This window comes from Mirounga angustirostris, unplaced genomic scaffold, assembly GCF_029215605.1.
Source record: "Mirounga angustirostris isolate CCGP_5_RB_7025 unplaced genomic scaffold, mMirAng1.0.hap1 SCAF_2, whole genome shotgun sequence".
Taxonomy (NCBI): Eukaryota; Metazoa; Chordata; class Mammalia; order Carnivora; family Phocidae; genus Mirounga; species Mirounga angustirostris.
In genome coordinates this window covers 36716205-36743268 of record NW_026991710.1, presented here as the reverse complement: position 1 = coordinate 36743268, position 27064 = coordinate 36716205, and the positions used below count along the sequence as shown (strand labels likewise).

At 35.3% G+C, this 27064-nt stretch overlaps 1 protein-coding gene across 1 annotated transcript in view; it reads left to right on the top strand.

Moving 5' to 3' along the window:
- The window catches only part of KCTD8 (potassium channel tetramerization domain containing 8), a 237490-nt gene that overhangs the window by 92737 nt on the left and 117689 nt on the right, over nt 1-27064 (top strand). The window lies entirely within an intron of this gene.

The following is a 27064-nucleotide window of genomic DNA, read 5'->3' as shown; positions in this document are numbered from 1 at the left end:
GGCAGTGTTTCTTTTCTTTCATATGTTATTTTTTGACTATATTATGAAATAGAAAATAAACAAACAAATAGAACAGAATAAATCCAGAACATCCAATTAAAGAATATTTATGTTTAGAGAGGGTCTTGGTTATTATGCCAGATATAATTATTCCTTAACTTTGATATTTCCTTTTATTTGGATGATACCAGAGGGTAGCATTTATTCAAGTAAAAGGTACAATGTATAAAATAAAATATCTACTTAAAGATATATGCAGAAGTTAATTACATTTTTGTCCTTCAATTTTAGGTTAATTACAGAATGGTGGCCATTATATATAGTGCTCCTATTCACATCCTCTGAAAGATATATCCAATTCTGGTGACTCCTTTGAACAGATTCTCAAGGACTTTAACTTAATATTCTTTGTTCCATCCTGTTGGGGCTTTAGGAGGGGAATCCTCTGAAATATTCTTGTAATACACTTCAGCTGTTTGGTCTTTTGTATGAAGAGCTAATGTAGTTATTTTATGAAATGATCTGTGCCTTGGATTAATCTTAATCAAGAGAAGAAAGCTGCATTCGTTCATTCTTCATGCATTCAAATATTCATTCCTCTTTGTCTGTGGCAATGATTTGGTAATGATGGAGGAGAGGGAAGAGAAGGAGAAAAGGGTAGACTGACAAAGAAAGAACAAAGATCCAATCCAGAGCAGCCTCTGGAGTCAGGCTGCCTGTGTTCTACCACTTTGCTAGGGTAACATTTGTCCAATTATTTAACCTGTTTTTCAGTTTGCTCATCTTTAAAAGGGGTACAAAATGGTGCAGTAGAGAAAGAGATATTAATTAATGTAATGTGACTGTTAAGTATATTTTTATCTTTGTTTCAAAGATTTTGTTTTTGTTTTTGCTTTAAATGTCTTATTTTCAATACCTGCCCTTAAATTTAGTTTTGTGGAAAATGGTATGACATCTTACAATGGAGGATTTTCTACAAAAATGATATTTATTAATTTTATACTGTTCAGAGTTTTCAACATGTTGTTCTAAATGTGGAATTACTGAGTCTTACGACAATTTTGTATCATAGCCATCATGGTCATTAATCTCCTCATATAGACAAGGCCTCTTACATAAAGAGCAGGCTGAGTCAGAAATGAAATATGGATCACATAAATTCTGTTCCTTTCACTTGATACTACCTTACCTAGGACCTAGGTCCCTGATGGGGATAGGGAAAGGGATGGGGATTTAAGAACCTGTTAAGAGAAAGGAGCAATTACTGTCATAATTGTCAGCTAATAATGCTTAGTCTTTCCTTCCTTTTTTATTTTGCAAAAAAAGAAAAAAATGATGCAAAGAAAATTAAGAAGTGAGAATACATCCATCATTCTTAACTCAGAGCAAACTGCTTGTAATCTTTAGGATCTTAATAAATTTTATGTAAAGTAGGTAAAAGATTAAAGTTAAGTGAAAGGTAGTAAAAAAGACTTTTGGTGCAAAGTTAGACACTCTTAAGCTGTAGTCAAAATCTGAAAACTAGGAAAAATTCAGAGTAAAAATGTTGTGTACTACTCAACCATGAAGCAAAGTCAATATGGGATGAAGAAGTTATGTATAGTGTATCTACATATATATAGTGTTAAATGTGTGCATTCGTGTGTTTGTGTAATTATTTTCCAAGTTTAGATAGTGATTACTTTACAAATTATTGTTGATGATTATACTCAGATTTTTAATTTTTTAACCTTTATTGTAAATTATATTATTTTCTATACTTTTATGAATTTTCTTTAATGATTATATTTAACTCTTCCAGTAGCTTTGTTCATTTATTGAATATTTTAAGTAACTACATTGTACCATATGGAATGCAAAAGTGAATAAATAACATTCTTAGTTGGAAATTGATATTATCGAACAGAGATGTATGCTAATCTGGGTTTCTTGGTTGTGTCCATGCCCTCAATACATAGACCAAATAATTTTCACTGAGACACTGGATAGTAAATTTTCCTAGTTATGTAAATACTTTATTTGTGTAGAAGTCACATTCTAATAGCTCTAGCAGTTAAAACAAATTCACTAAGAAAAAAATGAAAACAATTTCTTACTGGAAAACATACTGCAGAGCCCATAGAGGATTATAATAGGATTAGAACCACCCATAGTGGCAGGAAATATTTTTAAAATCATGTATGAAGTTATATTGCCTAATTTAGTGAATTTTACATCACAAACTATTAACAGCATGGATTAGCGTTACTAAAAATGGAAACAATGTGTCATGATTCTTAATGAGGAAGAAGACACAAGAAGCAGCATGTCCAGCAATAAAGCAAATGTCCTCATTGATCTTGCTAACTCCTGAAGGCATGACCTTATAACTGCATAATTTAGAAATCCATATTTCTAATGAATGGATTATCAAGAGAAAGGATAAATAATATTTTGGTATTCCCTGTTTTAAAAGATATAAAAATCTTACGTTTTAAGATTTTTCTCAACAATAAATTGTAATTTTAAAAATAATGTTTTATTGGATAAAGGGGTAAATTTAAACTTATGTGGAAATGGAATTTCCATGATAACTGTTAGTCATTGAATTTTTCTCAGTTGACTCAATTTTCATAAAGTTTTCTATTCCAATTTTTAGTTTTAATAAAACAATTACTCAACATAAAGTATCAAGGCAGCTAAAACCATTCTATTATTTACTGCCAACTTCGTAGTTCTTGTGCTTTTATTCATTTTCCCCAAATCATATCAACTTTTAGAAGAGAATAGCATTTCATGACTATTATTTCTTACTCTTTCTGCCTTCCAGAGCAGGAACAAATACTTATTGTATCATGCCTGCTGTATTCAAGGTCTTTACTAAATATATTGCAAAGCCGTTGCCCTTGTGCAGTTTATATCTATGATAATGTGTAAGGATGTGCTGAGTAAAGTAACATAGCATAAGTAGTACAAATGTAGACAACTTATTTATCATCCCATTTGTAAGATAAAGATAATTACAGTACTCACTCAGCAGGACTTTATGAGGCTTGGATGAAATAATTGGCAGACTTAGAAAAGTAAGTGGCAGGGTCACCTGGGTGGCTCAGTTGGTTAAGTGTCTGCCTTCGGCTCAGGTCATGATCCTAGGGTCCTGGGATCAAGCCCCGCATCAGGCTCCCTGCTCAGTGGGAAGCCTGCTTCTCTCTCTCCCTCTGCTGCTCCCCATGCTTGTGCTCTCTGTCTCTCTTTGTCAAATAAATAAAATCTTAAAAAAGAAAACTAAGTGGCACACATGGAGTGCTTAGTAAGTTAATAAAATAAGAGTGTATTATAATGGCTCAGAAGAAGGAATTTACATCTATCTTCTTTAGGCTTCATGAAGCATGTAGTATCTGAGATGGACCTTAAAGATGTGATTTTGACAAATGGAGAAGGCAAGGCTCTAGAAAAGGCTGTTTCAGATGGAGAGAACCATTGTTCACAGATGGGATTCCATGTCATATTTAGGAAAGAGTCATCCAGTTTCACTGGTATGAAAAGTAAGCAGGAAGGAATAGGATCAAACTATCTGGAAACGTTAGGTTAGGGACAGGGAATGGGAAGCCCCCTAGGTCAATCTAAGAAGTTTTTACTTAATTTAGAAATTGCAAAAATCAAAAAGATTAAGCCTGGAAGCTGATATGATTAAAATTTTATCATAGAAAATCGTAGAAAAAATGTATAGTATAGTTTGTTTAACAAAAGAGATTGGAGGGAGAGAGACATGTTATATTTACTACAAAAAAACAAAAACAAAAAAACCGACCAAATAAAGCAGTAGGTTAGTGGTAATAAGATTGGGAGTTATGTATGAATGTTAGAAAACTAAGATTGCTGACACTGACAAATATGTGGGTATATATAAATAGAGTATTTTCCCATTTTGTAATTAAAAAATATAGTTGACTATTTAGAATAAGATAATAACATATGTAATACATGTAGCAGTCAAAGATGTGATAGCATCCTTTTATAAAGTTTTTCCATTATATATAAAATAATATAGTGTTATTTGAAAGTATGGTTATTGTAAGTAAAAGATGTATATGCATATTATAAACCATAGAGCAACCATAAAAATACCCAGAATAGGTGCAATTAATAGGCAAATGATAAAAATAAGATGGAGGTTGCCTGGGTGGTTCAGTCAGTTGGGTGGCTGGCTCTTGATTTCGGCTCAGGTCATGATCTCAGGGGCCTGGGATTGAACCCCACATCAGGCTCTGCGTTCAATGGGGAGGAGTCTGCTCAAGGATTCTCTCCTTCTCCTTCTGCCCCTCCCTCCACTTGCTCTCGTTCTCTCTCTGTCTCTGAAATAAATCTTAAAAAAAGAAATAAAATGGAATAATGTTCAATTAATCAACAAATTTTTTTTTAAAAAGATAAAAGAAGTAACATGAGACAGAAAATAAAAAGCAAGATGATTTTTAAGCCTAAACTATTGATAATTACATTAAATCTAAAAAGGTCAATATACTTAAAATGATGCTTTTTTTTTTTTTGCGAGAGAGAGAATGAGAGAGAGCACGAGAGGAGGAGGGTCAGAGGGAGAAGCAGACCCCCCGCTGAGCAGGGAGCCCTATGTGGGACTCAGTTCGGGGACTCCAGGATCATGACCTGAGCCGAAGGCAGTCGCTTAACCAACTGAGCCACCCAGGCGCCCCAAAATGATGCTTTTTATATGTAATAAGACACATGAGGTACTTAGGCATATACAGAACAAAATACATGCAAGATGTGAGCAATGAAAACTAAAAATAATTGATAAGAGAAATTATATAAGACCTAGCAGAATGGGAAGCTATACTATGTTCATTGTTTGGACAGCTCAATATTAAGATGTGAGTTCTTAATGACATTGTTAGATTCAGAGCAATCCCAGTCAAAATCTCATCAGGCTTTTTTATAAAAATTGACAAGCTGATTGTAAAATTTATATGGAATTATCAAGTACCTGTAATAACCAAGCCAATTTTGAAAAAAGAAGAAAAATTGAAGGACTTAAATTACTTGATTTCAAGACTTATTGTAAAGTCACAGGAATCAAGAACAGGTGGTATTGGTGTAAATGTTGACATAAATATTATTGGAAGTAAATAGAGAATCCAGAAATAGAACCTGTGCAAAGTAGAGAAGGCAATTCAGTGGAGAAAGGTAATTAAAAAATGGTGCCTGAAAAAACTGGATAGTCATATGAAAAAAAAAATCCCAAACCTTACTTCATACATTATATAAAATTTCATTCTAAGTGGATCATAGATCTAAATATAATAGTGAAAATATAAACTTCTAGAAGAATAATTTTAGAAAAATCTTAGTGGCATTGGATTCGGCAAAGATTACTTGTAGCATACAAAAACCATGAAGTGTAAAAAAAGTAAAAATTTTAAAAATTGACTTAAGCAAAGTCAGAGATTTTGCCTTTCAAAAGACACTTACAAAAATGAAAAGGCAAGCTATTATTTGGGAGGAAATATTTACAAAATATATATCTGACAAGGAACTATATAAAAAATATATAAAGAGATGTTACAACCAAATAGTAAGAAAACCACCCAATTGGGCAAAAGATTTTAGAAGATACTTAATTCATATATATGTATAGATACATATGTATCATGTATATCATATGTCTCCTCTATATATCATATATCTCATATATACATATACATACACACAAAATCTGATGCCTTTCTAGTCTCTTTATTTAAAAGTGAGTTTCCTGTCCCTGTCAATCAAGGGAGCTGTGCCTTTTCCTAACCATCATCACATATATCACAAACTTAATCACAAGTGGGCATGTCAGTGCTTCAGAGGTAGTAGAGTTCAAACAGGTCATTGATAAATATGGCGATGCCACTGTAAGCTGAATAAAGTCAGTTCAGCAGAGCTAAAAAGGCTTTCATTTAGGTAAGCTGGCTTCATTTAATGCATACTAGGCTGTATCCAAGGTGGTGATTGATCTAAGGTAAGTGAGCAAAATCTTCAAGAATCATGGAATGGGATGAGAATGCTTGTGTTCCTAGTGGTGACCAGGCAAGAGGTCCACTAGATTCCCAGGCCGGTTTCTTCCTTTCTACTATTTATTACAAAAACAAAAAAATAGACTATTTCATATTTCCTTACTTTTTTAGACTTGGCTATATATGCAAAGATGAATGGACATTTAATGGAGTTTGAATGTTGACTTAATAAAGTGAAACTAAAATGTTGAAGAAAGAATAAATGATTCTTTTCAGCTCAATCTAATAGCTATAATTGATGCCATCCCTCTGTACTCAGTAGTGTTCTAAGCAGGGAGATAATGTAAAGTTACTGGAAGGTCAGATTCATGTTTCAAAAATCTTATGAACTCTTTGTCCTATGAGAACATATTGATACTTTAAATTAATGATATTTCCTGGATTTTTATGTTGTTAAAATAACAGAACCTCATTTTTTAAATCTTCCCATCCAAAGGAAATATTGTGTGGAATTTCAATATATAAAATTAACAACGACAAAAGGCAAGTGGGAGGGGGTGTGAGCCTGAAGCTCTTCAAACTCAGAACTCAGTGATTTATTCATTTCAGAAATCTCCACAGAGTTTTAGGGTTCCTGCTGAGATCCCCAGACCTCTTGGGAAGCTTATGGTTCATGTGCACACAATTTCAAAGTCAGTAACAAAGATAATTTTGCAGCAAGCCTCCATTATTTTTTCTGAAGCAATGGCCAAAACCATATGGATGTCTAACTTGGTTTTGTTTACTAACTAAATGGGTTTGTTTGGATACTTTTAATGCACAAAAGTCCTGTTTTTAATAACCAAAAATTGAACTAATTTCAGTCCTGTGGTGAAAATATTGGATCATCTAACCCCTAATGTTATCTTCAGAACATCATTTATTCATGCATGCCACAGTTATTTACTGACAGAGCCATTCTAAGTGCTGAGAATGAAACAGCAAGTAGGATGAAGTCTATGTCCTTATTAAACTTCCATTATAGGGAAGGAGATTTTAAAAATTGACCAATTTAAAAAGTCGATAGTTAACTATGTCAGGTAAAATTATATGTATGTGAGGACAGAGCACATTAAAGGAATAGGTAGAGGTTTGGGGAAGCTGAGGAGCTATATTTGGACAGAGATCTGAATGAAATTGTGATACTGAGTGAATCAAAATGTACCCTTCGAATGTTCCAGGTAGCCAGCGTGGAATTCATTGGTGCATGTGAGAATGGTTGTATTCAAGTAGAGGGGACAGAAGTCTGATTGCATTGAATAGGAGGAGGCTAGGAGAGATGAGGAAGAAAGTAGGTATTGACAGCTCTTTCAAGGACTTTGGCTGATTAGGGCAGAAAATCAATTTTGGTTAAATAAATGACGGAAAGGATGGGCTGGTTTTCCTGATTCATTTAATGCTGTTTTACATGGATGGCATTTCATAGATTAGTGGCTATCAAAAATTTTCTAAACATATTTTATTCATTTTTACCAAATATGTATCTTTTGTGGAGCCATCATGCATAAACAGGTATCTTTAGAACATCACTAAATAATCTCATGAAGTTGTTAGCTTGCATATCACCAGATGATGTTACATTGAAATATTTAATGAGGATTTACTATTGCAAATGCCATGCTAGAAGGTTTGGTATTATGTTTATATATAAATATGTACATATACCGACCTTAACCTTATGATCCATTTACTGTAGGAATAAATGAAAATAAATAGGTGCAGAAAAAAAGGAACATGCGACTTCCCATGAGTGTTAACCAATTGGTTTGTTTCATTTTGTTTTTGTTTTTGTCTAAATGATGGAGCAACATCTACCTGGGGAGATCAGAAGGGGTTAGACTGTAAGACTTCAGATGATGGGTAGGATTTGAATAGATGAAAAGGTCTTGGGGAAATGATATGTTGTAGAGAAAGAGCTTAAAACAGGGTTAGAGGTAAGGCATAGGCAGCAAAGAATGAGACATATTCAAGGTATGGTAAAGGATCTGACTGGGATGCACGCAGAGGAGAAAGAATAGTAAAAGGAAATCAAAATGCATTAAATGTTTTTTGTGTCCTACAATTATCTCAATAAACTTGCAAAATGTACCTCAGATATTTTCATTTTACTAATGACGAAATAAAGGTGAAAATAATGTTACATACCTAGCAAGTGGTGGATAGAATCAGCATTTTAAGCCTGTCTCTCTGGCTCTGAAGTGTCTTTTCTACGGCACCTTACTGTCTCTTAGACAAATCTATAAAGAATGACTGGGCTCGTATTTTGGTGGGCCTTCAATGCTGAGTTAAAGAATTTCAACTTCATTTATTAAATAACAAATATGTAATAATATTAAACAATATTGAAGACTTTTGAATAGGCATTGGTACAATCAGAATTGTGCTTTGGAAAATTAATTCAATGGCTGAGTCTAGAACTGAGTGTTACGGAGAAGTCAGGATGGAACACACCAAGGGGAAGTCAAATGTAGTCATGGAAGTGGAAGGTATTGAGAGGATGGATGGCTGCCATGGGGTTGTGCCACTCAGCCGTACCTTCCAGAAAGAGCCTACTGGTCAGCGGCAAGTTGTACAGTTGCTGGACAGTTCCTACTGTTAGTGCTTTCAGGATCCACATTGGCTTTTGAACCAGGGTCATGCTTTTCCTGGGCAGCTCTCTATCAGTGGCTGAGCATGTCAGGTGTTCTAGAGCCTGGCCATTTCTAAACAATGTGGGACTGCTATAATAGGAAGTCCTTGCTCTAAAGCTTTCCACTGGGTTAGCCAAGACTTTGTCAGATCTTTACTGTGTTTGGAGGCTTTCTCTGCCCAGTCCTGCTTATTTCCTCCACCCAAATCCTTTTTTTTTTAAGAATTTATTTATTTGACAGAGAGAGCACAAGCAGGGGGAGTTGCAGGCAGAGGGAGGGGGGAGCAGGCTCCCCACTAAGTGGGGAGCCTGATGCGGGGCTCAATCCCAGGACCCTGGGATCATGACCTGAGCCAAACGCAGACGCTTAACCAACTGAGCCTCCCAGGCGCCCCCCAGATCTTTTTCTTAACATTTTCCACATCTATATCACAATCCGAAGTCTTTCCTTACCCAGCGTTTCTTCCCCTTTTATCTTTTACAGATATTATCCCCAACAAATCTCATGTGCTCCTACCTCTATCTCAAAAATGTTCATTCTACAATAGTTAATGTGGGGAAATAAAAAAGTGAAGACAGATGCTAGAGCTGCTCCTGGATGATGATGAAGGTGATGATGATGATGATAAGATGACTTTAGCATCACTTAAGTTCTTCTGTAGTCTCAGTCAGAAATGCAGTTTCTAAATGTGCAGTTTCTAGAACTGACAGTATATCCAAAGAAGTGGAATCTAAGAAAGAGAGAAAAAGTTAGGAAAAAAAAAAAGGAGGCTCAAGGGTGCCAGCAGAGAGAAGAGTTTCATTGAGGAGGAGGGAATCAATATCATAAATGCTGCCAAGCTGACAAGGAGAGTGAACACAGCCAAAAGGTCGTGTTACCTATTTTTTTTTTTTTTTTGGATTCTGAAATATAACTATTCTTAATGTGAGCATAAGGGGTTGCAAGCAACAGGGCCTGAGAGGAGTCACTAATCTAGAATCTTGGGTTTAGAACTTAATGATGTTAAAATCCTGAGGAAATATCACCTCCCCTCTGAAGCAGTAGGTATATTTTTTCTTATAAGTAATTTTGATGAGGAATTAGTATAAGAATCCTAACCAACTGTAGTTAAGTTATACAGATATTCATTATTAGAATGAATACCATTGATCACAAGAATAGAAACTTTGAAGATGCACATACACATTTAGTTTGCGTTTGTTCTGTGATTCTGGCTAGTCTGGTTGAAGCAAATGGAACTAAACATAGTTATCTCCTTAACTCGGTTTACACCCATATTTTCTAGAGTGTGACTTTCAGATTGGTGTTACATATGCCATCTGCATTATTGCAGTGATTTAAAACTGTGTTAAGAAAGGGGAAGTTAGAAAAATAGGGTTTTGACTAATGGCTTTACTTATCTAGTATTTAGGCCAATTAACTGTGTCATTTTCGTTAGGGATTTTCACCACTGACCTACAGACTTTACCATGAAAAGCTGTGTGCTCATTTTTATGTCATACAATCATTTTAATTATATTCTTAACTCTGTCTTTCTATGTTATTTGAAGCTAGACATACTAATTAGGAAGGAATAGTATATTTCCAAGTAAAACTGGGCTATCATTCCTGTACCTGCTGGGTGTATTCAGAGAACAGTTCTCCGACTGTGATATTAATATTACATTATTTATCATGAAGGAAACTTGCCGACTTATTTCAAGTGAAAGGCCAAGATTATGCCCTACGGGGATAATAATGGCACTTATTTTTTGCATAAAAGTATTGATCTAATTATTTCTTTAATGGTACCAGGAGAAGCATATGGCTGCCTGCATTACCATTAGCATGATTCTGGTTTTACATATAATATTAAGTTATATTTAAAACTAATTTTTAAATCTTATAACTGAAAAGTTTTATGTAAAATTCTTTTATTGATCATAAATGTCAGAATGTTGATAATGCTGATATGTTTTTTATATAATTTTCTCATTAATTCTACTAAGGATGTATACAGAAATTGTGACATAAAACACTTATTAATGATTTACTGGGTTTTAGTGCTAACTAAGCATTTTTAGTTGAAAAAAAAAAACACCTCAGGAATACTGAATTAAACAATGGGGAATTAATAGTGGCAAACAGAGGAATTTCTCCATAAAACTGCCATTCCACGCTCATATTTGAAGATGGAGGCTGGAAGGTCTCCAATGACCAGTAGCTCTTGCTGTCTCCAGGAATGCATTCTGGCTTTACTTGCCACTGATTAGCACCAAGAAAAAGCTGGGTCATTCGCGTCTGTTTGCTTTTACGCAGCCATTGTTTTGGTGCTGTCAGTCTTTAAATTTAGCTAGTTTAGTGAGGTTTTGGTGGTATCTTTTGGCTTATTTTGTTTTTCCCAGATAACTAATGCTATTGGACACCCTTTATATGCTTATTGACCATTTGTGTTTTTTTTATTTTGAAATGTCTTTTCAAATTGTTTTTCCATTTGGTGGGAGGAGTTATCTTTTAATTATTCATTTGAATAATGTTTTTATATTTTGTACAAATATTTTGTCAGTTGATTATGAAACAATTGATTAATTTCCAAGTATCGGCAGTTCTCTGAAATGTAATTGTAGAACTGTCCATTTCTCACTTTAGCTGTGTCATTTTGTCTTATTTATTTTGAAGTTCCACTATTAGGTACATATACATTTGGAATTGTTATGTCTTCCTGATAAATTGATCCTTCTGTTGTTTGAATCATCTCTTTATTTTTTTAAGATTTATTTATTTATTTGACAGAGAACAAGAGAGCACAAGCAGGGGGAGAGGCAGAGGGAGAGGGAGAAGCAGGCTCCTCGTTGAGTAGGGAGCCCAATTTGGGGCTTGGTCCCAGGACCCTGGGATCATGACCTGAGCTGAAGGCTGTCGCTTAACCAACTGAGCCACCCAGGCGCCCATTTCTCTGTTTATTTTTGATAGTACTCCTTAACCAGAGGTCATTTTGATATTAACCACTACAATTTTCTAAGGATTGGTGTTGTCAAGTAGTATCTTTTGCTATCTGTCTACTTTTAAACCATCTGTTTGTTTATATTTAACATATAAATATAACTCTTAAAGATAGCCTGTATTGGGGGCACCTGGGAGGCTCAGTGGGTTAAGCAGTGGACTGTGGATTTTGGCTCTGGTCATGAGCTCAGGGTCCTATGATAGACCCCTGCCTTGGGCTCCGTGCTCAGCGGGGAATCTGTTTGAGGGTTCTCTCTCCTCTCCCTCTGCCTTCCCCCTCCCCACCCATGCTCACTGGCACGCTCTCTCTCATAAATAAATAATAAATCTTGTTAAAAAGCTAACGTGTACTCAATTCCTGCTTTTCAAATCCACTTTAATAATTGGTTCTTTTTATTTATTTATTTGAGAGAGAGAGACAGAGATAGTGAGAGAGAGCACAGGTGGGGAGGAGAGGAAGAAGCAGACTCCCCGCTGAGCAGGGAACCTGATGCCGGACTCCATCCCAGGACCCTGGGAACATGACCTGAGCCGAAGGCAGACGCTTAACTGACTGAGCCACCCAGGGGCCCCAATAATTGATCCTTTTTTAATTAAGAGTGTTAATAAATTTATTAGTTTAATTATTGATATGGTTGATTATCAGCCTATTTTGCTAATTTTTTTCTATTTGTGCCAATGGTCTTTGTTTTTTTGTCCCTTCTACCTTTCTATTTCCTGAGTAGCTTTATTTTTTATTTATTTATTTACTTTTTAAGATTTTATTATTTGGGAGAGAGAGACAAAGATAACGATAGAGAGCATGAGCGGAGAGGAGAGGAAGAAGCAGGGAGCCTGATGTGGGATATGAGCTGAAGGCAGATGCTTAAGTGACTTGGCCACCCAGGCGCCCCTCCTGAGTAGCTTTAAATATTCTGTAATATTTATCCTATTGGTTATTTATTTTTAACTTACATAGTGAAATTTATTTTTTGCTTTACAGTTATATAGATTTTTAAAAAATGAGTAGAATTATGTCCACCACCATAATCAATATAATAGAATGTCCTATTAATACCCTGTATAGTCAGCCAGTTTTCCCACACCCAACCATTCATCTGTTTTCTATCCCTATATTTTTGTCTTTTTCAGAATCTGACGTAAATGGAATCAGATAGTATACAGCCTTTTGGGTCCAACTCTTTCACTTGAAAAATGCATTTGATAGTCATTCATATTGTTGCATGTATTGATAGCTCATTACTTTTTATTGCAAGTACTATTTCATTGTATGGATGTGCCAGAGTTTCTTTAGCCATTCTTTGGTACATTAGGGTTGTTACCTACTTTTGGTGTTTATGAAAGAATAGATTACAGATATTCATGTAGATACTTTGTGTGAACATAAATTTTTACTTCTCGTGAATAAATACTTGTGCTATATCCACAGTGCTTGGAAAAATAGAGCAGCTGTCAGGAAATATTTTAATAAGAAATTGCAGGATATTTCTTTTAAATTTGACTTCTTATTTATATTATTTCATTCCTATTTGTAAATGTCAATGTTTGAAGTGTTTTATAACAAAACTTTAAGAATTCATACGTCATTATGTTTTATAAACTTTACAGGTCATTAATTATTCTATGAAAGTCCTGGTTCTCAGTGTTTGGAGAGATCCAGTAAAACAACTGGACCATGGAGCCTTCAAATTACGCAAATGAGCAAATAACACAAAGGCAAATTTGCTAACTATATTAATGGGCAATATATAAAACTTATCACAGTGTTATAATCACAAGGGTGTTGTCAGAGATCAGGGTGGTTTTTTTTTTTTTAAGATTTTATCTATTTATTTGAGAGACAGAGATAGTGAGAGAGAGCATGAGTGGGGAAGAGAGGGAGGAGGCTCTGTGCCGAGCAGGGAACCCGATGCGGCACTCAATCCCAGGACTCCGAGATCATGACCTGAGTCGAAGGCAGACGCTTAACTGACTGAGCCACCCAGCTGCCCCGGAGATTAGGGTTTGAGTTTCATCTCTACCTTTTACTAGTTGGATGACCTTGGGCAACTTACTTTATCTAAGTCTCAACTTGTTTATCTGTAAGATAGGGATAAAAATAAAATCTACCAAAAGGGTTTCCTGAAAGTTAAATAAGATAATGTTAGTCAAGTATTTAGGATAACACCTGACATTCTATGTATATTAGTTGTTAGTAGTATTAGTTTTAATTATACTTTTTAGATCATATTATTTAATGACACTCTAAATAATTAGTATAAATACTTTATAATCAGTTAATGATCTAATTATATTTGACAGAACATGAGAATTTTATGACTGTCATTTGTTCTACCAAATGACTTCTAACATTTTCTCTATATGAGTTTTTTATTGTTTCCATAACAAATTACCACAAATTTAGTGGCTTGAACAACATGTATGGATTGCATGGATCAGAGGCCTAGTAGGGGTTTCGCAGATCTGAAATCAAGATGTCAACAGACCTGCATTCCTTTCTGGAGGCGCTAAGGGATAATCAGTTTCCTGCTCATTGGGTTTGTGGCAGAATTAAGTTCCTTGCTGGCTGTACACTGAGGACCAATTCCCAGCTAGAGGCCACCTGCATTCCTTGGCATGTAGCCCCCTTCCTTGGTATTTAAAGCCAGCAACAGTGGATTGAGTGTTCTCAATGTTGCATCTCTCTAAGCCACTCTTTGTCTACTGTCTTTCATTTTCAGAACTGGTTTGATTAGATTGGGCCCACCCTGATAATCCAGACTAATCTCTGCATCTTCAGGTCCTTAAACTTAATCACATCTGTAAAGTTCTTTGTCACTGAAGGTAACATATTCACAGGTTCTAAGGGTTAGGTCTAGGGCCCTTTTATTTTTTTGGTGGGTGTGGGGTAAGCGTTATTCTGCTTACCACAGATTCTAAGAATTTCTCAGGGATATTCTTTTAGTTCGTATAGGACATAACACCTCAAAGATGTCAGGTTTTGCCTTTTTAAATCCATTACAACCTCAAATGCTATCCAATACCCTATGTCCTATTAGACAGGAACCAATAATTTTCTGCTCTTTGTTATATCAGAGGTTGGCTAAGCAGTTGTTGCTGTGTAGTAATAGGTGGGGAGAGAAAAGACCAAATTTGGGATGAACTAAAGAAAGGAACAAAATATATATAAGGGATGCCAAAGCATTTGATTCTTTCTGTGTTCTTGTTTTAGCTACTTAATCATTCTTTTCCTTTTTGTAAATTTTGAGCAAATGATCACACACACACACACAATTTTTGAATTGATCCAGTTGTTACCCTGTTTTATATTAATGGTACTTTTTTTTTTTAAGATTTTTTTATTTATTCATTTGAGAGAGAGAGAGAAAGCAAGCAAAAGCATGAGCAGGGGGGAGGGGCAGAGGGAGGAGCAGGCTCCCCCCTGAGCAGGGAGCCTGATATGGGACTCGAACCCAGGACCCTGGGATTATGACCTGAGCCAAAGGCAGACGCCCAATCAACTGAGCCACCCAGGTGCCCCAGATATAATGGTACTTTTAAAACAGTCTTTTTTCTTACCATTAAAATGTTAGTGTTTCTGAAAACCGTGGAATAATCCTTAGTTCCCATTTTAAAATTTATTTTTCAAGTTTAGGGATCTTTTGGCTATACATCCAACACAAATACCCAAATTTCTTGTTATGTATTAACAATATTGTATTTCTTTTTTCCTCAATAAATAAGGCATGAATTATATGTTTTGACTTTTTAAAAAGTGCCTTTTGCAGTTTTTAAAGAAGTCAGCTGTATCATAAGTAATAATCACTTTGCTAACTATAAATTTCTGTGTCATATTTGGTTTTCATATGACTCTAGTAGGTAAATTGGGCAGGTAATATCTCCATTTTGGAGATAAAGTCAATGATGCTTAATGTCAGCCTCATTGTCAGCCAGCATAAACCATAGATTTATCTGTTAAATTATACCGTCATGATTTTGACTGTTTTTTTTCTTTTCTCCAAAATCTAAATTTCCCTGCCATGCAAGATGGGTGAAAAATAGAAAAAGAAATCCTACGTTTTCTCTTTTAAATTCAGAATATGCTCTCCTGTTCAAAAAAGGCCTCAACTAGCCCTTGCTCTATTCTGTTCTCTTGTGAGTATATATAAGGGACTTATATAAAAATATAAGACTTATATTTTTATAAATTAAAATATAAGAGATATTTTTCTGTTATAAATACAAATTATGTTCCTCACCATCTTCCCTACCATTTCCTTCCTCTAAAATGTCCAATTCAAAATCTATACTTTAGGAAAATCCCTGATTAGCTCTATAATAGGTCAATTATAATTTGTTTTACTTTGTAATTAATTATTAGTTAGATTGAACATTTTGGAGGTATTTACTACCTATGTGCATTTCTTCTTTTATAATGTATCCCTTGAGGTTCTTTCCTGGATTAATTCCTTTTTTGACATATTTATTCTAAATATTTTCCCATTGGTCATTTTAACTTTATTTGTTTTAATTTATCATTTCTTCAATCATTTTTAAACATAAAAGGGTTCTCTGAATATAGATTTATTATAGAGCAGTTTTATTTTATTCTACATTTCTTTTGATATACAAAATTGACATATAATTTTTTTTTTTAAAGATTTTATTTATTTATTTGATAGAGAAAGACACAGCGAGAGAGGGGACACAAGCAGGGGGAGTGGGAGAGGGAGAAGCAGACTCCCTGCCGAGCAGGGAGCCCGATGCGGGACTCGATCCAGGGACTCCAGGATCATGACCTGAGCCGAAGGCAGTCGCTTAACCAACTGAACCACCCAGGCGCCCAAAATTGACATATAATTTTATTCTTTTTTTTTTAACAAAGTGCTCATCAATTCTTTTTATATCTCCCAATAAAGGTATGTAGTTTTCTCCCAATAGGTGTCACACATTTATTGTTTGGAATATTTTAATTTCATGATATTATGGCTGTTTATATATTTTCTGTTACTGTTACAGAGAAAAGTTAGTGATTTTTGCATTTTTATCTTCTTCTTAGCCATTTGAATGGGATTTTTATCTTTAGTTTTTCAGCTGATACTTTGCAAATAGTCATACTTTCTCTTATAATTATAGCTCCTATTTATGTTTCATGTTTTTTGTTATTTTATAGACCAAAGATAGCAGCAATTTTTGTTTTTTTTGATTTGGGTGCCTTCAGTGGAGACATAAAAAAAAATGCTATCCAGGGACGCTTGGGTGGCTCAGTCGTTAAGCGTCTGCCTTCGGCTCAGGTCATGGTCCTGGGGCCCCAGGGTGGAGTCCAGCATTGGACTCCCTGCTCAGCGGGGAGCCTGCTTCTCCCTCTGCCACTCCCCTTACTTGTGCTCACTCTCTCTGTCAAATAAATAAATAAAATCTTAAAAAAAAAATCCTATCTATTTGAGAATGACATGCTTCATGACTTAAGGGAATACTCTTTATTCCTGATTTTTTAATTGGGTGGTATTAAAATTTACCAAATTAAATTTTGATTCCATGATGTTCTTTTTGCTAATTTGTCCTATTTATGGTAAGATACATTATTTTATTAGTAATTCTAACATTAAGGGATTTCATATTTCTGAGATGAATCTTTATTAAGTACACTTTAAAAACTTTTTTCATTTTTATTAACATATAAAGCATTATTTGTTTCAGGGGCACAGGTCTGTGATTCATCAGTCTTACACAATTAACAGCACTCACCATAGCACAAACCCTCCCCAATATCCATCACCCAGCCACCCCATCCTTCTCACCCCCCTCCACTCCAGCAACCCTCAGTTTGTTTCCTGAGATTAAGAGTCTCTTATGGTTTTTCTCCCTCTCTGATTTCATCTTGTTTCATTTTTTTCCTCTCTTCCCCTATGATCCTCTGCCTTGTTTCTCAAATTCCACATATCAGTGAGATCATATGGTAATTGTCTTTCTCTGACTTATTTCGCTTCGCATAATACCCTCTAGTTCCATCCACGTCATTGCAAATGGCAAGATTTCATTTTTTATTAGGTACTTTTGATTAGTGTTTTAATATTCTATTAAATTAGATTTGCTAATACTTTATTCAAAAATTTAAAACTTTCTTTTATACTTGTATACTTTATTTTTTCTGTTATGGTCAGAGATTCCTTGAGGTTGTACTTCTTTCATTGAATCAGAGGATGCTTTCCTTCTTTTGCATTCTCCAGATAATTATAATTTTTATTATATCTACATCTATACTGTACCTATAACAGATATTATCTGTTCCTTGAAAGCATACTATATTCACTAATAATTCTCAATTCACTAATAAAAACTGCCATTTTTACAAAAAAATTCTTTCTCATCATTAAAGTATCTCCTAGACTGAATATCTTTTTCATGGTTTTCAGGATTTTTATTTGTTTTTGTTAAGAATTCCACTTAAAAATAATTTTCCAATTCCAAAGATGATCAATTTTGTTAGCATAGACTGGTATACAGCATCATAATTTTCAAATATTTTTAATACATGCTATATGTAAGTTTTTAATCCTAACTTTATTTGTGCTTTCTACCTACCTCATTAAAAAAAGATATTTTGGGGAAAAAAAATAAAAATATGTTTTGCCAGAATCAAAAATATCTAGTTGTCTATTTGACTACTTTTAATTTCTATCTAAAACCATTTTATGTTTTTGTCTCTTGTCTGATGAAATTGTAATCATTTATGAATTTGCCTATTAGGTATTAACATTAAAATATGTTTATGTATGTCATTCTGATTTTGGATGTATTCCAGATAATCTGCAATTGTATGTTTGGATTTCACTTTGATGGTAAACAGTTGAGCAAAGTATTTCAAAATTTCCAAGGCATATTTATTTTATGAACTTGTAATCCTCCCTTGTTTCTGTCCTCAGCCTGTAATATTTATGACTGTCAATTTGATGTTTTATTCCTTTGTGATCATATATTAGTTTATATCCTGAATTTTTTGTTGTTATTATGTTAAAGGATTTTCTGACATTACTATGAATTCTCCTCAAACCTGTATTTTAAGTGGTTGTATATTGCATCATACGGTTGTCTTTAAAAACTTCCATTAATTATAATTCAATCCTTATGAGACTTATGTAATTAACTAATACCTCGATAAATACCCTTGTAAATAAATCTGTATGCCTACCTCTAGTTATTTCTTAGAATAAACTCTCAGAAGTAGTATTACCGAGTAAAGTTGGTGTGAACACTTAATAATAGTAATAATAATGACAATGATAATAATAAACTGGTGAGGACTTCGTTTGCATATGCCCAATTTAATTTGTTCCCATGTCATGTTGTGATTAGAAGATGTATCCTGCATAATTTCTGCTTTGGAATTTTTTGAGGGTTTTTTGGTGGCTTACTACAATGAAATGTGTGCTGCATGATGAAGGGGATTTCATCTTTTGTTCTTTGCTGTGTCCCAATTACTAAAAGAGTGCCTGCCACATAGTAGACACCCAATGTATCCAGTGACTTCTAAAAACTCTTCAGTGGTTTACTGGAATGAAAAATATATCTCTTTGAAGAGTGCTAAGTTCAATATACTATAGCTGTTAACTTTATTAATTCTAGTCTGTAAATTCTGTCCTAATTTCTATCTTCTTAATTGATAATAAGTTGGTAGTGATATCTACAGTTTCTTATATTTCCAAAAATCTTTATACCTTTAATGATACCTTTTTAGTGTTTGAAGGGTTATGCATATTATATCATTCTATGAGTATTAATTTCTAAGTATATAAAATGATCGACCCTCCTTTCCTTAATTTCCTTGGCAACTAGTAAGATAGCCATTACTCCTTTTTACATTTGGATTTGCCTTATGTTTTTGCCTTTCATTTTTGAACTTCTTCTGCCAAAAGAGTCTCCATGTCCATATTTTCAACCTCATTCTCTTTAGTATATCACATTGTTAGCTCAGTTGCTGAATCATCTTTTCTTTAGTTTCTAATCTCTTACATATTACTAGATACAATGATCACTTATTAAATGTTTGAAGATGTGTGATGGGGTCAGTTAGGAGCAGTCATCAGGACATTCCTTGAAGGACTATCAGCTACTGTTACTAAAGTAATCATGGAAAGCTTGACCTTAATTATATCTGCCCATATGCTCATCTCTGCCCTAGCCAACTGTGAATCACCTAGAAGATGTGGGTAAAACATAGTACTTGGGAAGTATTGATTTCTTTCTTTAAGTAGCCAGGATTTTGTCCAGAACATATCCAATAAAAATCTTACGGGGTTTTTTGGTGACTTATACAAGCACGTAATATTCTCTATATAATCTGCTATTCTATGTAATTTGAGACAGTAATATTGGTTATTGGCCTCACATCTTTTCCAGTCTCTGTATTAGGTTTTTTTTTATATTTATTTCCAATATCAATAAAGAGATATAGTTTTTCCCAAGGTCTAATAAAGTACCTGTATATTCTTTGAGGTATTCATTCCATTGTTTCCTTATGGTTAAAATGAGAAAGCTCCAAATTGAGTTGGTTGTTTGGGCCATTTAAAAACAAAAAAACGAATGGCATTGCTTTCTGTTCAGTCTGGATAATTGTGCTAATCATTGAGAATATAGCAGGCATATTGAAATGAATTGGTCACTGCCTTTGGCCTCAGTGTTGGTTTACCAAGTAGTTCTCAATTGGGGGGTGATTTGGCCCTCCCCTCCCAGGGGACATTTGACAATGTCTGAGATATTTTTGCTTGTCCCAACTGGGAAAGTGCAAAACAATGTAGGGAGTAAAGGCCAGGGATGGTGGTAAACATCCTATAGTTCACAGGGCACCGTATACCACTACGAAGGATTATCCAACCTTAAATGTCAATAGTGCCGCAGTTGAGAATCCCTGCTGGATCATATAAAACAAAAGGCATTTTTGAAAGAGTGACATGAATGTGGAACATGTGTGATAACTGGTGCTATAAAAATAGAATCATTCATGACGAAATTAGTATGATGCATTTGTCTTTTCATAACTATTGAGATTTGTTTATGTTAATTACCATACATTACATCATTAGTTTTTGATGTAGTGTTCCATGATTCATTGTTTGCGAATAACACCCCGTGCTCCATTCACTACGTGCCCTCTTTAACACCCATCACCAGGCTAACCCATCCTGCCACCCCCCTCCCCTCTAGAACCCTCAGTTTGTTTCTCAGAGTCCGTAGTCTCTCATGGTTCATCTTCCCCACCGATTTCCCCTCCTTCATTTCTCCCTTCCTACTATCTTCTTTTTTTTTTAATATATAATGTATTGTTTGGTACAGATCTGTACCTCTGAAACTATTGAGATTTTTTTTTTTAAAGAGAAAGACTAATACAGTGAGAACCTACTCCTCTTTCATTTATACTTGTCTTGCCTGTTTCATTAATGGTAAAAGCAAGTGAGATGATGTGAGAAACTGAAAGTGCTTTGTAAAAAGTGAAATGGCACATAAATGTAAGGTAGAATTGCAAATGAAGGCATTCAAGTCAATAACCATTTATTGAGCACTTACGCTGTATGATTCTACTGGGAATAAAAATGTTGAATAATATTCCATTCTCTTCTGTGCTGAGAGACTGAAATTTATAGACTGGGGATTAACACTTTTTAGAAGTGGAATACTTGATTTCAAACAACATTTAAGACATTTGTATGAGAGCGGTGTGGGACAGCCATGCCTGAAGATCCTGGGCCATGTTTCTCTCATCTTCATTCTAACAGACCAGCTCCACTGTCATCTGTTGGACACATACTGAAATTCTGTATAGATCGTGATTGGAAAGGAAAAGCCAACTGCTAAGAAGATCAGTTAGAAAAACACTGGCTGAGCAAGTCTAGTTCCTTCATGGTAATTCAGAACACTGAAATTTAGAGGATGGGTGACTTACTCAGGATTCTGTAGCCAGAAAATAATTGAATGATCAGTGAAATTTAGGTCTTCTGACTCCTTAGAGTATTTCTTTTAGCATATTGCATTAAACTTTATGTCTGGTAAAAGGTGATGATCTGAGAGAAATTTGTTCTGTGTTTTTTGTTTTGTTTTGTTTTTTAAGATTCTATTTATCTATTTGACAGAGAGAGAGAGAGCGCGAGAGAGGGAACACAAGCAGGGGGAGTGGGAGAGGGAGAAGCAGGCTTCCCGCTGGGGGCAGGGAGCCCGATGCGGGGCTCGATCCCCGGACCCTGGGATCATGACCTGAGCCGAAGGGAGACGCTTAACGACTGAGCCACTCAGGTGCCCCTCTTCTGTGTTTTAATTGAGGGTATCTATTAGTTTCTGTGGAATAACTGTGTAATAATTTCTAACCATGTGTCCCTTATTTCAGGTTTTTGAAAAATTGGTCTCAGAATGTTACTTATTTGCATGGACTCTTGTAGGATTGCATGCATTCTCTCCCCATATATATATATACATATTATATACACATATATATAGTATGTCATATACATATCTGTCTTGTATGTCATATATACACATATGACATAGAATTTCTGTAAATTGCTACCCCCAAAATCAAGAAATATTAGCAGTGAATTTTCTACTCAAAAATGGCAGTTTTTCTTGCAGACTGATTTGCAGTCAAATGCTCTACTCCTGAACTCTACCCCTCTTGCAGATTGATTTGAATTCACTTTGTGTCACGTTCATTATGTCAAAAACAATATAATTATCCCATCATCAAGACCTTATCATGATCTGTTTTCTCTTATTGATAGCAAATCATTTTCTCAATGCTTTATAATAGAATAAAGAATATTATCTTGAGTTTATATATTTTTCTGAAAGAAAATAATTTTACAATACTATGATTGTTAAAGTGTGTAGGCACTTTTACTCCTATCATCATTGAATTAAAATATCCTCAACACTGGGTGTGTCTGTATGTAATTAATACTCTTGTCCTCATTTTCTTTAACTTGCATTATTAGAGGCTGTAAAATTCAGAATATGTACTTAGAGTCCAACAATTAGAGCTATTTTTTGCTTCAAAATCTGCCTAACTGAGAAGAAGCAGATTGCTTCAAAAATGTAATTTTCTTATATATTTTATTTTAGTTTTATTTTTTAAAAATGTTTTATTTATTGGGCGCCTGGGTGGCTCAGTTGGTTAAGCGACTGCCTTCGGCTCAGGTCATGATCCTGGAGTCCCTGGATCGAGTCTCGCATCGGGCTCCCTGCTCAGCACGGAGTCTGCTTCTCCCTCTGACCCTCCTCCCTCTCGTGTGCTCTCTCTCTCTCATTCTCTCTGTCTCAAGTAAATAAATAAAATCTTTAAAAAAATGTTTTATTTATTGACACATATATAGAGAGAGAGAGCACAAGCAGGGGTAGCTGCAGACGGAAGGAGAGGAAGAAGCAGGCTCTCAGCTGAGCAAGGAGCCCGATGCAGGGCTCGATCCCAGGATCCTGGGATCATGACCTGAGCCAAAGGCAGACAGACGCTTAATCGACTGAGCCACCCAGGCGCCCCTATATTTTATTTTTTCACGGACTTTCTTTAGAAGTCATGTGAAGCTATCATGCCTTCTTAGTTTACAAAGTATCTGGGATTATGGAACAATTTCTTCCTTAATGAAAACTGTTTGGCATGTGTAGTCCACGAAAAGTAAAAGTTTTCTCATCTTAAGAGGAGCATCTCTTAGGCCTTAATGACATGTGATGAGAATGGGGTTGGGGGACGTGTCACAGTGTGGCATGCCTCCTCCATGCTCTGAGAATACATTTGTGCCAAAGCCCTCCCTTCTGTGGCTCAAATGAGAAAGTGATTGAAACTCTGAGTCAGCATCATGGACACATTGTCTTCAACATCACTGTCATCATTATCGTCACAGCTAACTCCAGCATAGATTGAGTCCTACTTGTACTGTGTACCATATGTCTTGAATATATAACCTCATCTAATTTTCATGGCAACCTTTCTGGTAGCCATTTTCAAACCTAATATATAGCCTTACTCACTGAGGCTCAAAGAAAGGCAATTTTACTCAAGTTCATGTCTCCAGGAAGTGTCAGACTCTGATTTATAGCTAGTTGTCTCTGATTTTAGATTTTCCAGGTTTTTCTCCATAACTGCATACCACAATTAACAACTTCGTTTTTATCCTAAAAGCTACTACAAAGATGGGCTGGAGCCTCTGCAAAACAGGTAACGTCTTGGGATAATGATAACTTCCATGAATAACAAAGCACAAAAATGGTATGTGAAACTCAATCCCAAAGATACAAACTTTCTAAAAATTCATAAAGTAAGAAGAGAAATTGATGCATTTGAGAAAGGAAGAATTAAATAAAACATGAGAATGATCGAGTGACAGTGTTACGGAAAAGTGAGGAAAGCTTTGGCCTGAGGTTGCAAGTTAATTGACAGTGTGGGTGTAATTTTTGTAAGTGAACTATCCGTCTGAGGCATGACCCACATTTGTACATCTTACAGGAAGTTCTAATAGCATATTCCTGATGGCCAAAGGACTCACACAGAGATCCACCTAACCACTGTGTTTCAGACACATCTAATCTGAAAGGTGAGGCTTTTAGTTACATTAAAAAGTAGAGTGAAAATAGAAAAAGCTGACAGGCTCATGTACATTTTTTTTCCTGAATTGTTTCTCTTTTTTTTTCTTTTTATTTGAGAAAGAAAGAGAGAGCATGAGAGAGAGAGAGTGCATAAGCAGGGGGTGGGGCAGAAAGAGAGGGAGAAGCAGGCTCCCCACTGAGCAGGGCTGTATCCCAGGACCCTGGGATCATGACCTGAGCTGAAGGCAGACGCTTAACTGACTGAGCCACCTAGGCGCCCTGTTGGGGCTTTTAAAAATAGATGCTGTGGCCAGATTGTGAGGTACTGAGCCATGAAATTTCATGTGATAATTATCGTGGCATTCTTGGGAAATTCCAATAGGTGAAAGCTGCCATGGTCTTAAATGAAGAGTCAAGAGTTGTACTCACTGTTGCCTTCTATAAGCTGAGATCTATGAGGTCAAATTTAGGATGGACATTTACATGTTATGTGGAAAAACTTTTTCCAAGATACACAGAAGGCTATTTATTTGGATTATTTAAAGTAATTTCCAGATTTAGTGTATATACTCCATGAAAGTTCCCTTATATCTATGACCTGTACAGAACATATTATTGATTTGAATTATATTTTAAAATCTACCTTCCTCTTTCACTAGCTCTTACCACCTACCCATATACGCATTATGACATTGAGAAACAAAAAGTAGTGATTTCAGTTCTTTGCATAAGAAGATCATGTTGATAGACTATTATTAATATTACATTTAGAACAGGTGCTCTACATTCTCATCTCACTTTTGTTTTTCATTCAACAAATTTGTGTTGATTGCTTATAATCTAGTACAAAAGTTTGTGTTGGGTGCTCATTTTTTAAAATCTGATTGCACAGAGAAAGCTAAGGCTTAATTGCACCTCTGATTAAAATTAAGAACATGAGAATCATGGGTGTGTTGCATCTGTGTAGAGCTTTACAGTTTACAAACTGTTTTCCTAGTTGTTAAACCTCATTCTTTTAACATTTTTCCAAGTTTAATGTATATAGGAATCATTTGAGGATTTTATTAAAATGTCAGTTCTGGTTCAACAAATCTGGGCTGTGGTCTGAGAATCTGCATTTCTGCAAGGTCCTGTTGATAGCTGTTGCTGGTTCACTTCCAGAAGCAAGGCATCTTTTCCACTTGCTCCTTTGCTGCAGGTGAGGCGACTTAGAGTAGACAGGTTGAATGACTAATTTGGTCACAGGGCAAGAGCTGGTCAAGCCAGGAGGAGTACATGAGAGGCTTGATTCAGCCCAGCGCCACCCACCCTTGATGTCGTTGAAAGGAGTGCTTACAGAGAGGCCCTCTAAAAAGAATTAGGAGCAAAAGTAATAAACTTTTAAAGAAACATGCAAAATGAGACAGGAGGTTTTTTTTTTTTTTTGGCCCCTCAAAATTTTCAGGATCCTGCCTAAGAAACTTCATCTTTGCCAGAAATATAATTGTTTTGTGAATGATCATCTTTTGATACCTCCACATTTTAAATAGAACAGATTTTATTTAAAGATTTTGTTTATGAGAGAGAGAGAGCATGAAAGAGAGTGCATAGTGGGTGGGGGGAGAGGACAGAGGGTGTGGCAGAGGGAGAGGGAGAAGCAGACTCCCTGCTGAGCAGGGAGCCCAACTTGGGGGGGGTACTAGATCCCAGGACCCTGAGATCATGACCTGAGCTGAAGGAAGAAGCTTAACCGACTGAGCCACCCAGGCACCCCAATAGAACAGATTTTAGAAGAAAAACATGGTGAGATTGTTTGCTATCTTAAAAAAAAGATAATGAATTTATCCTTAACACTGTTGAAACCCATTAATTTGTACAAGCCCCTGAGGTAGTATTTACTTCTCTGATGTTGTGTTCTAAAAGGAACACTCTGTTTCCTGCCCATGACCCCCAAATTTAGTAAGATCTTAAAAGAGATGTTTTAGTGCCAACATGTAGATAGAAAAACAAAAGCCATGGGAAGATGAGTGACTTACACAATATATTATCTAAATGGCTATAGAACAGGGACCAGAACCCAGTTCTCTTTTTCTCTATACTCTTCTTAGCTGCCTGGGATTGATAGACAAACCCAGTCTTTACTGACAGTCAATAGTGAAGTAAATCTCAGAGCTCACTAAAGATTAATGAATTTTCGAAAGTAACTTGTGGGTAGTTAAGATATGACCCAATAAAAGCTGGAACCACTTTCTCTAGCTGAGTTCAGCCACATCTATTATTTGCTAAAGCTTAGAAGTAATTCTCTGGATGGCACTGATTATTTAGCAGCTTAACTTTCATGGTCTTTGCCTAGTTCAGAATAGTTAATAGTTTTGTATTCTTACTGTAAAATCATCTAAAATTATTTTTGAGTACTTACCATCTGCAATAATATCTGTATATTTTATGGATGCCCTCCCTATATGGAGTGAAAATTGCCATAAACCAGAAGACACATGTAGGGTAGAGCCAATCATGAGGATTGCTAAAGAGTGTATTTCAACAAAGTGGTCACGCAGTTCTCAGTTGGGCAAAGACCTTTCCCTAGTTAAATGTATTTGCTGGACTCACAACAAAGTATTCAGTAGGTGTTAGGAAAGATCCTTTCAGTTACAACATAGTTGCCATTGTTGTCAACAAATTTAGCAGCTACAGTGGTTTGTTTTTATGTTGATGCTTCATGCAAACTGCATTCTATAACCGATAAATCTGATTATTATGTGTTCCTATTTGAAAATGAACACAAGGTTTTAGATCTATATTTATAGGTCAGCTAAATATTAACAAAAAATTAAATATGTACTTGATGTGAAATAGTGGCATTACTTTACTTACAAAAGACGTATGCCTGAAGGAGTGTAT